Here is a 19,274-nt window from a genome sequence, read left to right as displayed (position 1 = left end):
GTTCTACTTGGAATTCTGTTACAAAGGAAAACCCAGTAACGAAAGGTTCTACTAGAACCTTTAATGGTCCGTCATAGGGACAAACAAGTGCTAGACGTTACATTTTCCATGAATATATAGTCAGCAGAATCTCCTTCAGGGTTCTATGGATAGGTTTGTTTTTATCATCCTTAAACCTGTTCTACTTGGAACCTTCTCAGAAAGAAGAACTTGCTGTAATGTTCTACAATTAATCAAGATTCTGAGTGACTTTTTTAAAGAGTGAGAAAATTATCACCTAGTTTGTAAATAATTTGGATAGTTTAGGGTTCTTTACCTCCCAAAGATGCTGTACACAGATTCCTTAAGGGTTCCTTCAGAGAGACAAACTGAAAAATCTTTTAAGGTGCTACATGGACATTTAGATAGACTGGTCCAGTACTCTTCAATGGATCTTTAGATAGTTAAGACATTTTAGCTTCCTAAATAAGTTTTACTTGGAACATCCTCCGACAGGAAGGTTCTACTAGAATCTTGAAAGTCATGACTGCATAGGTCTTCCAGTTTGTCTCTGAAGGAACCCTTAAAGACTCATTGTCCCTTTAGCAGGCTGTGGAACCCTTACTTTGCTAAAAAGCACTAAGGTGCTAGATGGAAACGGTCTTTCTGTAAGCTCTAAGCAAAAACAACCATGCAAGGGTTCTTCAGTTGTTCCTTGGACATTTAAGGGTTCTTAGCATCCTGAAGCCAGAACTTGTGCCAAAACTTTTGTCAACTGGACAAACTCTCAGAAAACACCATCTCTTGAGAACCTTCTCAGAAATAGAACCCACTATAAGGTTCTCCAGTACACACAATTTATTTCTTTCAGGCTTCTTTTAAAGACACACACCACAGAACACAATCTCTCTACAGTATAAAGGAAAGATGGTTCATCCTTACCTGTGTAATGAACACTGAACGGAGAACCTTCTCCAGCCCTCACACACACTCACACACTCACTCACACACTCACACACTCTCACACACTCTTCATCTTCTATACATCCTTATCTTCTGATGCTGAACCTGTACAGGTGTTAAAATCCCCCAGACACACACATACACACACTGAGAGAGTGAGAGTAATCCACAGACGTGTGTGTAGTGGAGTGTGTGTGTGTGTGTAAGAAAGAGAGAGAGAGAGAGAGAGAGAGAGAGAGAGGGAGAGAGGGCAGTGTCACTGTAGGGGTGGAACCTGTGTTCAGAGGATTAGGTTTCAGTGGGGACGAGGTGGCTGGACGTGGAACCTCACAACAAAAAAGGGGCCTGACAGACTCGGCCAATTATAGAGCCAGATTCCTGGATATTTTTGTCCTCCTTCATCTCTCACTCTCTTTCTTTTTCTTTCACTCCTTTACTACCTACATGTGTCAGGAGAACACACCCTCTGGGTTCCCGCCCACCCTGGGGTGTGTGTGTGTGTGTGTGTGTGTTACCCCAATGTGGTAACCCACTAACAGTATGTGATATTTTATCAATATCACAAAAAAATGAGATATAAAGTATAAAAATCACTCCTCCCCCAACCCCTAGAAAAAAAAGTATAAAAATAGTTTCAATGGTATTCAAAATTTAAAAATAAAAAAATTTGTGTCTGGAGCAGTAGGACTCGGTGAAGTTGGAGTGTGTATATATCCCCATAAAAATAATAAATAAATAAATAAATAAATAAATAAAACAAATAAATAAATATTTTTTTCCATATAGAAATAATATTTTTTATGTATAATAATTTTCATTAATAATATATCATTATTTTTTTATTAATTAAGACTTTTATTTAATTAAATTGTATTATATTTTTAAAAAATTTAAAAGTTGTGTCTAGAGCAGCCTCAGGATCTGTGCAAGACTCGGTCATGGCTGAAGTTGGAGTATATATATATATCCCTGCTAAATTAATAAATTAATTAATTAATAATTTTCAATATAGAAATAATACTTATTATAATATTTTTTATGAATAATATAATATTGCATAGGACTCGGTCATGGCTGAAGTTGGAGTATATATATATCCCCGCAAAAATAATAAATAAATAAATATTTTATAATATTTTATTCCTATAAAAAATCAATATAGAAATAATACTTTAATTTATGTATAATAATTTTTATTAATAATATAATATAGCATTATTTTTTTTCCTATAAGAAACATTAGCAAATTTTTATAATATTTAAAAATAAAAAATAGTGTAGAAGAGTGTGAGAATAGTTTCTCTGAATCTCTGAATCAAGAGCTTTAGCAGAACAGTTCTTCAACAGTTCTTTGAAGAATTCTTTAGCGGTTCTTTGGAGAGTTTTTAGCGGTTCTTTGGAGAGTTCTTTAGCAGTTCTTTGGAGAGTTTTTAGCGGTTCTTTGAAGAGTTCTTTAGCGGTTCTTTGGAGAGTTCTTTAGTGGTTCTTTGAAGAGTTCTTTAGCGTTTTTTTGGAGAGTTCTTTAGTGGTTCTTTGGAGAGTTCTTTAGCAGTTCTTTGGAGAGTTTTTAGCGGTTCTTTGAAGAGTTCTTTAGTGGTTCTTTGAAGAGTTCTTTAGCGGTTCTTTGGAGAGTTCTTTAGCGGTTTTTTGGAGAGTTCTTTAGCGTTTTTTTGGAGAGTTCTTTAGTGGTTCTTTGGAGAGTTCTTTAGCAGTTCTTTGGAGAGTTTTTAGCGGTTCTTTGAAGAGTTCTTTAGCGGTTCTTTGGAGAGTTCTTTAGCAGTTTTTTGGAGAGTTCTTTAGTGGTTCTTTGGAGAGTTCTTTAGTGGTTCTTTGGAGAGTTCTTTAGCGGTTCTTTGGAGAGTTCTTTAGTGGTTCTTTGGAGAGTTCTTTAGCAGTTCTTTGGAGAGATTACAGTTCTTAGCTTGTTAAAGGGGTTCTACTTGGAACCGTTTTAAAATAGAAAATCACTGATAGAAAGTTCCATAATTGTTCAGAAGTTCTTCTGATTACCTCCTAAAGGGGTTCTACTTGGAGCCATCTCTCAAAAGGGGAAATAAGTGTAGACTCCTACAGATAATCTAAAGGTTTATTGAAAGGTTTCTTCAGAAGAACAAACTGCAGAAGGTTTCACGGCTCTAGACAGAAAAGTTTTTCTTTTTTTTCCTATGAATGTACAGTCTTAGCAACAAGTATCCTTCAGGGGTTCTTTGGGCTCTTAGCTTGCTGTAGAGGAACCCTATGAGAACCTGTCTAGAGGTAAAGGGACTAAGCAAAGAGCCTTCACAGCAGGGAATCATGGGATTGCTCTCTAAAAGCTTTGAAAAATGTGGTTTAAGATTTTAATGATTTTTATACCTTAACATTACATTATGAGTGAAGCTTAAATTAGTTAACAAGTTTAAACATGTAGTTAGTTATGATGGTCGTGTTTGCCATGTGATTGTCCGGCTATTACCGGGTGATTGTCCGACTGTTGCTATGAGGTTATCCGACTGTTGCTGGGTGATTGTCCAGCTGTTGCTATGAGGTTATCCGACTGTTGCTGGGTGATTGTCCAGCTGTTGCTATGCAGTTGTCCGACTGTTGCCAGGTGATTGTCCGGCTGTTGCTATGTGGTTGTCTGGCTGTTGTCTGGCTGTTGCTATCTGGTTGCCATGGAATTCTAAGCGGTTGCTATGGTGTTTTTGATGGACAATTAAGCTGGGTTAAAAATACATATTTCAGAATGTCAGTGCTACATAAATGGCACTGTGACCTCTCAGTGTGTGTGTGTGTGTGTGTCTGTGTGTGTGTGTAGAGAGAAAGGCTTGTTCACTAAGATGTTTACCATGCCAGATGTTTTGTGTGTATGGCTCAGCTCTGAGCTCTCTCACTTTCTTTCCATCTCCACGTCCCTGGTGTACATGCTTTGAACCACAAAATATTTTTACAGACCTCATACACACACACACACACACACACTTCCGAACAAGACCTCTTTCCTCCTTTCAGCTGACAAACTGCTACAACATCTGTAGCAACATCACAAATCCCTTCTGCATTAAAGCTGAGGAAATGAGCAGTCGTGTTTCTTCGGGAACTTCAGGAACCTGAACCCTGAACCATCAGGTTCCCCTGCAGGGTATTGTGTCAGAGAGGCAGAAAGGTCAGAGGTCATGACTAACTTTAGCCCAGGCTGATGATGGGGGTTTGACGGTTCAGAACATATGCATTAATGCAGTGCAACAGGAAGCCTGGATTATTTTAAATACACACACTCATGTGGACATGAACACGGAATATCTGAGTGTGTGAGAGTGTGTGTAGATCTACATCAGCATTGTTCTCTTAACTGGTTTAAACTGGTTTACATTAACACACTGGTGCTGTTTCTATGGTAACAGCTCATTCACAGGAGGATGTGGAACAAATAAGATGAAGTTCCTGAAGTTGAAGGAGATGTTTCTGTAGCATGTATGGAAGGAGTCTCCAGTGTCAGAGTAACAGTTCAAACAAAAACATGTCACATTATAATAACAGAAAATTCCAAAATGAAAGAAATAAAGTTTTTTTTTTTCGGAAGTTAGGAACCTAAGTATCTAAAAATAAATAAATAAATAAATACTATGAAAAATAAATCAATTAATTTAAAAAATAAAATAAATAAATAACCTCTGAAGAATTGGTTTTATAAGAGTATATTGTCGAATGTCTCATTTCAGTGGCTAGAGTTGTTGCCATGGTAATAAAATGGTGCCAATTACAAGCCGCAAAGTGACCAGTCCTTGGACCCGTTATGAACAGAAGGTTCATTTCTTTGTATTGTAACATATGTGTACCGTAATAATGGGGTAGAACCTTTCACCTTCACCACTTCCGTTTTTCTGGGTTCCGCTTCTCAGAAAATTGCCCCTTTATTATCGTCTTTAACCAGTGCCTCTGAAAAAACTCACCATTTCACATAGAACCTTAGAACCACATGGGTTCCTTTACTATAAACCTTTAATCTGTCTAAATATCTCTGGAGGAACTTTTTTTTTCTCAGAATGTACTACACTCTTAAAAAAAAGGTTCCTGAAAGAACAAAAAAATGTTTGGTTTCTCATAGAACCATAGAAGAACCATTTTTTGCCATAGAAGAATAATTTTTGGTTCTTCATAGAACCTTTTCAGTAAATGGATGGAAAGACCATTTTTATAGTCTAAAAGAATCTTTAGTGCAATGGAAACGTTCCATGGATGTTAAAGGTTCTTCATAGAACCATCCATCGTGACCAAGAACCGTTTAAGAAGCTTTATTTTTTAAAATGTTCCATGGCTGTCTGCATGTAGAACATCAGAGTTCTCTGTCTTTAAGGAACTCTTAGCTATCTGATAGCCCTGTGAAGAGCGGTTTTTCTTCAGAGGTGTTTTTTTGTTCCAGTCTGATTAAATCCTGAGCTGATGTGGGATCTGTGGAGAAGATGGTGAGGAGATCCAGCAGTGAGTAAAGCATGGATGAAAGCTCTATCCTACACAGAGAGATGTTTTACTTCTTGTGTTATTAGTCACTGTCTGAAAGATGGACTGATGAAGAGCTCACTCTCCACCATCACACTCCTCCTTCTCCTCCTCCTTCTCCTGTGGATAGGTCAGAGGCTGACCCTAGATCAGTGCAGGGACTCAGAGACACTCTGGACAGCAGCACTGACTCACTGGACACGAGAAGATTATTCTGTTCCTCGCACCAGTGTAGATGATCATCAACAAAGAGTTCAGTCTTTATCAAACAAACAAATATTCTCTATCTATCTATCTATCTATCTATCTATCTATCTATCTATCTATCTATCTATCTATCTATCTATCTATCTATCTATCTATCTATCTATCTATCTCATTTTTCTTCTTCTTTATTTATTTATTTATTTATTTTGGTTTTCTTCTCTCTCTCTCTCTCTCTCTCTCTCCATTTAGCTATTGCTAGCTGTTTTTATTATTATTTTTAGCTCTTATTTATTTATTTTGTTTGCTTGCTTGTTTTTCTGTCTATCTATCTATCTATCTATCTATCTATCTATCTATCTATCTATCTATCTATCTATCTATCTATCTACTTATTTGTTAATTTATTAATGAATTAATTTATTTATTTTGCGTTTTATCTCTTACTTTTTTCTCTCTCTCTCCCTTTATCAATGGTGGCGTTTAGTAGTGTGTAAAATTTTATTGAATTAACAAATGAACAAGCAAACTAACTAATAAATAAATAAATCCTTACAATGTCTAAAAGCATAAGGGCAGATGAATCAAATATATTCATATATAAATGTATATTTATCCAATAATATATAAAGTTCATTATCTGCCTTTAGACTTGTCTTATGGTCTGTGTGGTAAATTACACATCCACTAAATACACTAGAACATTAAAGGTAATTATAAATGGATAAAAAGTGTAGTCGAAGTGTGAGATTATATACGGAATAAATGCAGATTGGAATAAACCTGAGAGGAATAAAACTCTTCAGGAAAAATAATGAACAGTTCATCAGTCATCTTCATCACATCAGCCTGATGTTGATTATTTTCTGATAACAGCATGACAAAGAGTGGTTTATTTTTTATTCCTCACCTCAAATCCGTCAGTGCGCTTTCCAGGATCTACAGCGTTTATTTAAAGGATCTCTTTCAGCCTGAAGCCATAATTAATTATGTTTTAATGGAAAGTATCTATCTATCTATCTATCTATCTATCTATCTATCTATCTATCTATCTATCTATCTATCTATCTAAGTGTAATGTGTGTGTGACAGAAAGAGAAAGGGGAAGAAAGAGAAAAGGGAAAACACACAGCAGTAAAGTAAACAGTGTGAGGAAGAGAGGAAGATGAAGATGAAGAGATATATAGACTGCTGTATAAGGAGAGACAGTTGCTACATCCTGTGAGAGTTAAAGTATCAGAGCGCAGCTTCCTGGATGTCGTAAACAGCCATCTTCCTGCTCCCTTTCCCCATTGCAGCCTCCCACATTTTTCCCGCCGGATTCCTGCTCGATGGTTTTTCCAGAACTTTCTCCATCCCCCGTTGGCACAGTTCTGCCCCTGATGCTGCAGGTTTGCCCTCATCATCCTTTAATCTCTCTGCGGATTTGCTCTGATCCTCGTCTGGCCGCCGAGCCCTGCGCAGTTTGGAGTGGTCGGATTTGCGACCCTCCAATTGGTCGATGCTCACCAGGCCGCATGCTGATTGGACAGAAGTCATATTGGGGTGAGTTTTGAAAAGATCTGGAGAGGAGTGAATCTGGTGATCTAGCTTTTTCCTGACCAACCTTTGACCTAGTGTAATTTGATTGACAGGTAGGAGGTGGGTTTTGCCGTGATTGCTCACTTTCTTAGCGCTCAGCTCCAGACGTTCTGGCTCCTCCTTCCACAGTGAGTGTATCTTCTGCCTCTGGGTTTTCTTGATCTCTAGAGGGAGCTCTATGTTAAGCGGTGCTAATTTGAGCGGACGCCTAGGAGGAAAGTTCTCAAAGTTCTCCATCTTTTGCTGTCTTTCTGTGGACCTCACTCTGAGAGGCACCGGAGACGGGAAAAAGTCATCACAACTGGAGGAAGATGTCAGCAGATCTGGAGCCGGAGCTGGAGCTTCTCCAGCAGGTGCTGCTGACAGATGGAGGACAGGTGTGTGTGAAGGTCTGCCACCGGAGTCTTGAAGAGAATGTGCTGAGGTTTTAGCGCGGTGTGTCAGAGTGACCGCTTTATCAGGCGCCATGCTACGCTGCGGGAAAGACGGAACAATCTTTTAATCCAGACTCCTTCGTCTGTGTCTGACAGGATTAACACACGCTGACGGTGGAGGGATTCGTCTAAAAATACCTGCTGAATCTTCACTCCTGATTGGTCAGAAGTGTGTTGATTAGTTTTCTAAAACAGCAGCTCTGACAGGTTTATATGCATGCACTTGTTCTTATACATTATCGTTTCCATAGTAACAATTCATACACTGATACGGTGAAATTTTCTGACAGTGTCAGTGTTTCTGGTTTCTAACTTTTATTTATGTTATATTTTTATAAACATCAAGAGAAACATGAAAATAGTATGTCAGGTTAATTTATGATCATAAAGAAATGTTCGTCTGTGTCATGGTGTCACGTTAGTTTTTTCAGTATGGCTCCGCCCCTCTGGCTCCGCCCCCTATCGCTTAAAGACTGTTGCTACAAGTGATGTGAACGTTCACAGAGCGTGATTAACAGCAAAATAATACACAAATAATTTACTTTAAAATGTGCTGAGAGAGATTTCTGTCGTGTAAGGAAGATATAGGAATATTTTAGTAGAAGTAATAGCAGCCTCTTAGCTCATGAGCTCACTGTAGAGCTACAAGAGGAAAAAGATGCACATTTATTTATTTTGTTGTTTCTTTACGCTTGATACAACACTCTCTCTCTCTTTCTCTCTCTCTCTCTGTGTGTGTGTGTGTGTGTCTAAGAGGTGTGTTTTCATGGCTGACTCTGTTCTTCTCTTTACAGAAACTACAGGAAGTCCGAGTGCCTCACTGTTTACTATATTTCTACTAATGAATTAATTGATTATCAGTTTGTTTGTTTGTTTGTTTTTTCTTCACTGTTGAAAAGTACATTTTAATGAAATGAAATGAAACCAAATAGAACTTTTGGAATAGAGATCGAGTCACTAAATAACGAAATGATGTCAGATTATTAAAAAGAATCATACTCACGGCTGATCGACGCGTCTCCTGTGAATGGTGTGTGTGTGTGTGTGGGTGTGTGTGTGTGTGAGAGAGAGAGAGAGATCTCTGACAGTAAAGTCATTACCTGGATTAGGGTCATGTGTGTAATCTCACCTGCATGCACGTGCATACACCTCATTGTCTGCCTTATGCATTATCATGTCTGGTTCTGATATGATCTGATTACGGCTTGTGATTAATTCACTGACCTGCAGATGGCGCCACAGGCTGTGTTTAGAAACCGCAAGCTTCAGCGTGATTGTGCTGTGAAACACTCAAGTTTAGACCGAGTTACAGGTCTCTCTTGGTTCTGTTGCTCAGGTGGGATGAGTTTTACTGCTAAAAAGAAACAAAAAGAAGGAAATAAGTGCTATTGTCAGTGATGCACAATTCACAGACATTTCCAGCTTAATAACAGAAATAAACTCTCCACGTTTTTACTTCTTCCATACTTTCTCATGAGAAGATCACATTTTTATTAAGCAACAAATCGGTGAATTAAATATTTAACCTCTTTTAAAGATTTATTCTGGATATCATTTACACACAGGAAAAATTCCAAGATTTATTTTGGGGGAATGTTTACAGTTTCTTAATCCGTCCATTATGAACAAAAACAAACAAACCTATAAATAAATAAATATATAAATAAATAATCTGAAATTTATTTTAAAAATAGGAATAATTAATACACAAACAAATTAATGAATAAATGAATTAGTTAAAAAATTTATAAAATTATTAAATATACAAATAAATAAATAATCTAAAATTTATTTAAGAGTACTTAGTAAACAAACAAACAAACTAATAAAAAAATAAATAAATAAGTAAATAAATAAATAAAATTATTAAATATATATTAACAAATAAATAACCTAAAATTAAATTTAATTTAATAAAAAAGGCACTATAATTTATAAATCTCTGCTTGCACATGACCAAAAACAAAAATAATAATGTAATAAATAATAAATAGAATGTTATAATATAATATTATTGTTATATAATAAAACAATACAAATACAATATATTTTCGACACATAATGCAGGTTTTTAAATAATAATTCTTATTAATATCTAATTCCCATAGCCTGCATCCTTCATACACTTCCAAGCAGATGTTTGGTTGCTGATCAGAAGATATCTGAAAACCTCTGAGGTTTTTTCTTCAAAATTACAATGCAACTTGTGCTTGTAGTTTTTTTTTTTGTTTTTTTTTTTTATTGTGGTAAACTAAATCACAGGATTCTTCTCTTAAGCTCCTCCCACGTATGTAATGATGTTCTGTGAGAGCTGTTCTCATGTCCACACACGTGAGTGGAAGACAGCTGGACGCGTGTAGTGATGACGTCACTCGACACGCCTCAGAACAAATCCGCAGGAGATCGGTGTCATTTTGAGACACTGCAATCTCCTCAGAATACTGTGGCTTGATTTTCTGAGAAATCACAACATCCTGGATGAGCAGTTACAAAGCACTGACACTGGAGACTCCTTCCTGTTGCTATAGAAACAATATTGTATTAGAACAAACACACTGATTTAAACCTATTATTATTATTATTATTATTATTATTATTATTATTATTATTATTATTATTATCTTTTGTGTGACCTTTCGTTTTACTGTGATCCTTCGATTACATTAAAATTAAAATTAAATTGTGATAAAAATTAGATCCTAATGCTAATGTGACCTTCAGTAAACAGTTAATAAACATGTAATATCATGAGTAATTTAAATATAATATAAAATATTAATATATAATAGAGTCATATATACCATATTAGAAACTAAATAAATATAATATTAAATATTATTAAATAAATAAATAAATAAATAAATAAATAAATAAATAAATAAGCAATATTATAGAAAATATAATCCCAATATATATATATATAGGGTTCAAATCTGGAGATTGGGCAGTGGTCCTGTGATGGACTGGTGACCTGTCCAGGGTGTACCCCTGCCTTTCACACAATGTGTGCTGGGATAGGCTCCAGCAGATCCCTGTGACCCTAATTAGGAATAAAGCGGGTATAGACAATGGAATATAACCTGTGATTTGCAGAGCAAATTAATCAACACCTTCTGACCAATCAGAGTCAAGAATTCAGCTACAATAGAGTCACTCTTTCCTCCTCCTGTCTCTGACATTGTAATCTGTAATGGTTTAATTCAGTTCAGTTCAGTTCAATTCAATTCAATTCAATTCAATTCAATTCAATTTTCAATTCAATTTTATATGTATAGCACTTTTAACAATGGACATTGTCTCAAAGCATCTTTACAGAACATAAGAAACATAGTAATAAGTCCTAGATTAACCTTAGATAAAATCATCAGTCTGAGGAAGAAACCTTGAGAGGAACCAGACTCAAAAGGGAATCTCATCCTCATTTGGGTGACACTGGAGAGTGTGTTTGTAAATTATTATAATGGTTCTTTAAAAGCACCAGGGTCGATGCCGGCCATTCGCTCGTTCAATCAGGCTGAGATCGTGCTCAGGTACAGCAGAGGGAAATAAAGTAGGAGGTAATTCCCGCTCAGTTTCCCGTCCCTGCTCACATGGGTTTCACTGCGACACACAGCTCACACTGATCCCATGCAGCATTCCTCAAAACAACGCAGGACTTTGTTCAAATAAATCATCAAGATCAGATCATATTCTGCTCACATTACACCGCTTCCTGTGAGAACCATTTCCATAACAAGCTTCAGGGATGGATTCGCAAACAGGCTCTACACCAAGTTAAAAAAGACATGCTAATCAGGATCTATTTATATTACCACTCCGAGATCCAGAACTAAAAAGTCAGAGGATTTCACACCTTTCTAAAAATAAAGGTAGCAGAATGTTCTACTCATAGAAGAACTGTTTCCATTTGAAAAAAAATGAAGGAGCATTGAGCTGAATAATCATTTCCCCAGCACATGATGTGAAGATATTAAACACAATGTTCTTTAAAGAGCTAACAAGAACAGGTTCAATAGGGAGACAAACCAGTAACTAGTCCGTGTGTCTGAAATTCCCTTAAATGAAACACTAAACAGGAAGTAAGCTGGTGAAGAATAACTGTTTCAGACGTTTGACCTTGCTGTGACCTTGACCCTGTATTTAGGGTCTGTATGTAGGCGCTTTCGCATCTCATGGGATTAAATTTTATATTTTAACATCTAAGATCCTAATGCTAATGTGACCTTGAGTAAACAGTTAATAAACATGTAATATCACAAGTCATGTAAATATAATAATAAAGTAATACAATATAAAATATGAATAAATAATAGAGTAATATATACTATTATAGAATAATATATCACAATAAATAATAATATAATTAAATATAGAAAAAATAATAATATGTAATAATAAAAATAATGTAATAAATAATATAATTAAATAAAAAAATAAATGTAATAATACAAATAATGTGGTAAATAATATAATAATAAATAATATAATAAACAATAAAGAAATACAAAATGCAAGAAAATCACATTATAGAAAATATAACACAATAAATAATAACATATTTAAATAATAAAATAAAATAAAAAAATAATAGATTAATTAATAAATTAATCTGTAATAATAAAATAATTATTAAGTAAGTTAAATTATTAAATTAAGTAATAAATAATAAAAAAATCATTTTCATTCATTAAAAGTTAATTTAAAAAAAAAAAGAAAAAAGAGGTTAAAAAGAAAGAAAATAGACACCACTGTTCCCTCTTCCTGGGGTTGTACCCTTATATACCCTTCTCTAGCTTTATCACCTGTATCTTTCACCTGTGGGTCTACCTTTAAAAAAGATCCATGCTACATAAGTGAGCCTTAATTAAGTTCTAAAATATAGACACAATGTATGAGTGAAATATTCTGAGTAAAATTTACACACTGAATGTACTGAATGTACTGAATGCACTGAATGCACTGAATGTACTGAATATGCTGAATGCACTGAATGTACTGAATGCACTGAATATGCTGAATGCACTGAATGTACTGAATGCACTGAATGCACTGAATGTACTGAATGCACTGAATGTACTGAATGCACTGAATGCACTGAATATGCTGAATGCACTGAATGTACTGAATGCACTGAATGCACTGAATATGCTGAATGTACTGAATGTACTGAATGCACTGAATATGCTGAATGCACTGAATGTACTGAATGCACTGAATGCACTGAATATGCTGAATGCACTGAATGTACTGAATGCACTGAATGCACTGAATATGCTGAATGCACTGAATGTACTGAATGCACTGAATGTACTGAATATACTGAATGCACTGAATGCACTGAATGTACTGAATGCACTGAATGTCTTGACTCGAGAGCGTGTCTGTTCATCAAACTTTTTTTATCCCTCCAGGAAGAATGGAAGTGAACATGACTTTATTGTTTATAAGAACAGACACAAATACAGATAAGAGTCTGAGGAACACTGTCCAGGACTGGTGTTTTGTGGGTCAGTTCAAGGGGGATCTCTTTGATCAGAACTTCAAACCCAGCACCATGTGGAACAACTACAGAATAATTCTACAGGCGTGAGATTGTGGTCAGATATGAAGAAATAAAAAGCCACGCTTATTACCATGATGTGATTTACAGCCTTCATTCATTCTTACTGACTGCCTGGTCAGGGTCATGGTGGTTTAAATCAAGGCCAGAAGTACATTTATATCACAGAAGTATTTTCTGGACAATATCCTGTAAATTGATCTTAAATTACAATGAAATCTGTCAATCAGTGTTGGGGCAGAGACAGTTGGACAGTTCCACCAGAGGGCCATCCACCATAGCCTGTTATTGTTCTGCTTTTCCGCCATGTCACCTGTTCCCCATTTACCCTAATGTTTGGTCCTATATATACCAGCCCTTTTGTATCTGTCTTCGTCATTGGTTTCAGTCACAGATGTTGTTGTGTTTATCGTTACGTTTTTGTTACTCGCGTTGTGTTTGTCCAGTAGTCTGTGCAAGTTTTGTGTAAGTCTTGTGTAAGCTGTCATAATAAAGCAGAGCTTCTAATTCCTCCTGCTTGTGGGTCTGACAAACTGCACTCAGGTGATCGTGACTACCACAGAGATCTGAGTCCCACTTCAGGCGGTGTCTCCTGAATGTTACAGGTATATTATGGGATGTGTTGTTTTTTGGAAATGTATAATATTTTGCAAAATAGAATGGTGTTATTTTGTTAGAAAGCATATTTACCTCACACAACTGAAAGAGTGATGAGGAACAGTCAGAGACGCACTCCGTGCAACATTTCCATCCGCAGCTGCTCAAGAGCCCAACAGCCGCAGCTTGGACCTAGAATTTGAACTCACAACCTTCAAGTCCAACACCTTAACCACTGAATATATTTACAGACTCAGTATGTTACACTACTACACTCAAAATCTTTGCTATTTGTCCATATTAGCATTTTTCTGATTCCATCCAAGAAGATGAAGATCTAAAGATCTGTTTTAACTGCAGAACTGGAAGGAATCAGGTTAAAAAGCCTGGGATGTGAGGAGGCACTGTGTCTTAGACGTCCTCATGTTCCCTGTCACCAGCCTCGCTCACTCCCTCCAGCTCTGCAGGATTCTACATAATTTAAACTCAGTGTGTCATTCAGTCACTACTTGTCCTTTTCCCAGATTCTTGGAACTGTCATTTGGAAAGCTTTCTGCTGTATCTCACAATTCTCCTGTCTCTTCTCATGGAACACTGGCACTGGCCATGTTTTCATCTTTCAAGGCCCCCTGTAATCATGACCTGGTGTTCTGATTTCTAAGCTCAACATGCTGCTGAAAAGAAAACACCTCAGTCCTGGCAAGCAGAGGAGACTTTCTCCAGTACCTGCTGAGCCTCAGTCCAGCTCGGTTCCTGCACGACTAGCAGACCTGTGGAGAAAAAAACGTAGGAGGGAAATGAGGAGAGAGAAAGAACGACAGCAGAGGGGTCTCTGCTACACATGATATCAAAAAACTGTCAAAAATTTTGGTCCTTTCAGTTCCCTATAGAAGATGCTCCAGAGCAGTGTGGGGATTTTGAAAGATTTGGAATTAGCATCGCCTGGAGGTGCCAGTATACTGTTCCAAATGTCCTGCTATGGAAAGAAAATGCAACGAATGCAAACCTGAAAACACAAGGAGATTTAGGAAAAAGAAAAATAAGGAGAGCTGAACCGTGGTGTGATCTACTCTTCAGCTTCCACTGATATTGACTACGATGAATGCATAGCGAACCTGGGCTGTGTCTAAACATAGTTACGCTTTCATCCAGCTTCAGACAGACATGTGTTTAAAGGGATAACACTCAGCTCTGACATTTAAGGAAACTGCTTATCCGGGTAGTACCACAGAGCTGGACCCAATTAAAGCACATTGAAAGAGGTCAACTATAGAATTGTATACAGAAATGTATACAGAATTGTGCTCTCCTGGTTCTCACTAACACGCTGCACTTTTTTTGTCTTATTAACTTCAAGAGTTGGATGTGAATTAAGTGGAACTATAAATAGATCAAATGTATGTTTTTATTTTTTATCTCTCTCCAGTTTGGTTGTCTGCCAATTTCTAGCCACCAGCCAGCTCTCCCGCAAGATGGCTAATGTGAAGAAGGCTAGCCAAGTGCAGCTTTTCAAGGGCAGCATAACACACTCAGAGGAAAGAGTTATATCTGGCCTTTTTCACATATATGAGCTCACAGATGCTGTGATTCATGAGAGAGGGAGAGAGAGAGAGAGAGAGAGAGAGAGAGAGAGAGAGAGAATATGCCCCTCCCCCTTTTTTTCCTTGGCCATCAAATGGCTATGGCATTGTCATAATTGTTGGCAAATTGCTACAACAATAACATGGTGACTCAAATGGGTAAAGCTGTGGCTTGTTGTTCAGAAGGTCAGGGTTTAAGCCTCGGCCCTGCCAAGCTGCCATTGTTGAGCCCTGGAGCAAGGCCCTCAACCTTCTCTAGGGTTTCCAAGGGTACTGAATCATGGCTGACCCTATGCTCTGACCACAACTTCCTAACCAGCTAAGAAGCTTTGTGAAGCATTGTACTGTGCTATATTACTATTACTAATCTATATGTGACAAATAAATTAAGGCTTCTTCTCATCATACACTCTCTCTGAGACCCCACAGCTTTTTTGCTTGACTGATCTAACCATAACTCAGGCTATGAGAAGAGCTGCATCAAGATTCTTCTCTGTTCTGGCTCCTAGATGTCCGAACAGCTGGATGCCTTCAAATGAAGACTTACCTCTTCCTGAAATACTTAAATTAGCTTTTTAAAATATGTGTGTGAGTGTGTGTGTGTGTGTGTGTGTGTGTGTGTGTGTGCTGTATTACCTTCTCAACAGGGTTTTTAGGCTGATGGTATTCTTAGTACATGGCCTAGTGAGCCAGTATCAGGATATATTAATTGATAGAGATTTTAAAGCACTTCTGGATAAGGGCGACTGCCAAAAGCCATAAATGTAACTTCATCACATCCGTTCATCCTGTTTTTTTCCTTTAAAAGCAAAACATGGAGTGCTGTTTTCCTTAAATACATATGATCCAGCACAGGTACACTGTACAGAACTTTCCCTTACCTCACATGTAAGGTACAAGTACATATATAATACTATATATAATACTTTATATAATACTATATACAGTATATACCAGGTCACACCATAGGAGCTGCAGTAAAATGGTGATCATGGGACCTACAAACCACATGATTCATTGTGAAAAAGAACTTTATAAAACTTCATTATTGTAGAGAAATCCAGCTCTAACTTTTCTGACCCAAAGTGACTGGGTACCTGATGCTGTCACCTGTTGGGAGAAAATCTCCATGACAGCTTTAGACCTGGTCCATGTGACCCTCATCAGCAGCAAAGAACTTAAAAGTGTTGCAGTGAGAAGTCAGAAAGGCTTGAAGCAGCTCATGTGGAGTCTTCACTGTGGAAACACCTTCAGAAACAGATTCTCTCCCCAGGAGAGCAGAGGGAAAAATCAAAAAGGAAAAAAAAATCGCAGAAAGAGAGGACTACACAGGAGAATTGCCCAGGAGATTACAACTCAAATAGAGCACTGCACTTTCTGCAGACAGAAGAAAAAAAGCCAGGCAGAAGAAAGAGCCAGTGATATCTTGTGAGCTGCCTTTCAGACTATGGCACTGAATTGCAATTGGCCTGAAGCAGTCCTATTAGATTAGATCGAGATGTACTGAAATTCCAAAACTCGCCTGCTCATCACCAAGGACAATAGTCAGGTCAGGAAATCAGCTTTGGGTAAAATTTTTGAAAGCCTAGTTATGTAAAATATCAAAATTATGTAACATGACTGGATAGATATGACAGTTCCATGCTAATGGGAAACCATTAATGATTAGCTTGTTAGTTTATAAATAAGATCCATATGAAGTGGATTTTTTTGGTAGTAACATTTAACACTGCCACTTCTGACTAACGCAGCAGACGCTGAACAGATAAGATCTTGAATTTGAGCCATGTCATCAGTTTACTAATCAGACCAGAGATGCTAAATGATACAAATGACTGAATAAACCTCAATAGAGGATCTGCTGGTTCATGCTTAGAAATCAGTAGGGTTTCTTTTTTCAAGTGCTTGAATCTGTCTGCGTCTGCTAAAACTTGCATTTATGGCATTTGGCCTAGTATACATTTATCAATTTTTTTTTTTACTGAGCAGTTCAGGGTAAGGAGCCTTGCCAAGCAACCTAAGCAAGTCTTAACCACTGAGCTAACACTGTCCTGTGCTTTTTTTTTACACTGAAAAACTTTGCTATAAACTTTGCTAGGTCTGTTCCCTGGTGTACCATTTGATAACCCCAGCTGGAACACTTTTGTTCTCAGACTGATGGGATGTGGTAACTTAGCGGTTAAGGCGTTGGGCTACTGATCGGCAGGCTGTGAGTTCAAATTCCAGGTCCACCTTGCTGCCTCTGCTGGGCCTTTGTGCAAGGCCCTTAAACCACAATTGCTCAGTTTTATAAAAAAGTGAGCTAAATCGTAAGTCACTCTGGATAAGGGTGTATGCCATTAATGTAATTGTAGACAGTACTTTATCCTCTGACTCTGATTTTGTCTAGTGTTATGTAGCTCCCTAAATGCCAAACCAATTTGCTAGGGTCTGAGCCTTTTATTAATGGATTAGATTAATTAAGGTCTCATGGGGATCCTGCTCAAACCGTCCACTAAGAGAGGAGCCACATCATGCCATTTCCTACAGAGGGGCATTAGCATTTTACCCCATCCTAGATAACCACCATAATATAGTCACTCGAGTAAAAGGCCTCATTGTGAAAATGCCCCTGTTGCTAATATTAAAGATGTTCTGGCACTCACCTGTCATGATAATTGGTGGCAAAACACTTTAAACATCATGGTCCAGTCAGTATGAGTACTATTAGGCAATTCATGTGACCTGGACAAAAAACAAAATCACTTCAGACCAGTCCAAAAAAATCCTACACAATTTTCGATTTTCTAATCCACATGCTGACCTGAACAACAAAAATGCAGAGTGTTTCTTTTTTGTGTTAGCTGTTGAGCTGGCTTTACTTCCGACATGCCTGAGCTCAAGCAGAAAATCTTCTGGACCCAGCCCGTGGGAGTCGATTGCAGTGCCTGATTGCTCTCAGCTTGTGTGTTCTCTCTTCAGGCTGATGGTTCTGCACGCTCTGTTGCTCTTGGTGGTGGTTGTGGTGGTGGTGGTGCTGGTGGATGTATCGCTCTTCTCCACTCCCCTGGGTTGTCTGTAGTGCTGATTGCTGATCGATGCCACCATTATCCCTGGTCCTTTGTCACAGTGTGGTATTAGATATTTAGGTATTAGGTATTAGGTATTAGGTATAAAAATTGCTTAATTCTGATGCTTCCATCAGAATTATGTGGTGTGACCTAGCAGCTTTGGTCATCAAACCGGTTATAACCAGAAAAAGATCTGTTCCTCTATGAATATGACTACAATTTGTGTTGTTTTTCATCTCAAAGCAACTCTGGGTATCTGAAAGGTACTATTTAAATAAAAAAAATTAACATTATGAGCAAATTATCATCCACAATACCATATCAAAATCTGAGCCCTGATATCCACCCTGCTGTACTGTATGTAGACAATTTCTGTAGTGTGAAGAAGTATCTCTTGCAAACAGACTGTAGCTTCAGCACTAAATGGACGGACAGCATCCAATCTTATTCACAAAGGGCCAGTGTGGGTGCCAACCAATCAGAAGCCACACCTGAGTCTACCGAAAGCCAAGATCAGTTGATTAAACGGATGGAATCAGGTGTGGCTGATGCTTGATTGGAATGAAAACCTGCACCCACACTGGCCCTTTGTGGATAAGACTGGACGTTTCTTTTTCACACAAAGAGAGGTGTCCACAGGCAGTCATCAGTTGACTGGGCCACTCACAACCATGTACCACAGTAGGGTTCAGGACAAAATGGTGATCTATCGTGTAGATGGGGATCAGGTGCAATGCTGGTTGGTCAGTAGGCGCGTGATGAGATGTGGTGGCTCAGTGGTTAAGGTGTTAGCCTCCTGATTGGAAGGTTGAGAGTTCAAATCCCAGGACCCTTGACCCCCTGGGCA

General features: G+C 37.6%; 1 protein-coding gene across 1 annotated transcript in view; it reads right to left on the bottom strand.

Annotated features, from left to right (window-relative positions):
* The window catches only part of col22a1 (collagen, type XXII, alpha 1), a 91,933-nt gene extending 90,793 nt beyond the window's left edge, over window positions 1-1,140 (bottom strand). Inside the window, exon 1 of the mRNA XM_058407468.1 lies at window positions 922-1,140. The gene's annotated coding sequence lies outside the window, so the exon portion shown is untranslated. The remainder of the gene's footprint in view (window positions 1-921) is intronic.
* Window positions 1,141-19,274: the final 18,134 nt, after the last annotated feature.

This window comes from Hemibagrus wyckioides, linkage group LG14, assembly GCF_019097595.1.
Source record: "Hemibagrus wyckioides isolate EC202008001 linkage group LG14, SWU_Hwy_1.0, whole genome shotgun sequence".
NCBI lineage: Eukaryota > Metazoa > Chordata > Actinopteri > Siluriformes > Bagridae > Hemibagrus > Hemibagrus wyckioides.
The sequence above is the reverse complement of the archived record's forward strand: the minus strand, read 5'-3'. Positions and strand labels throughout refer to the sequence as shown.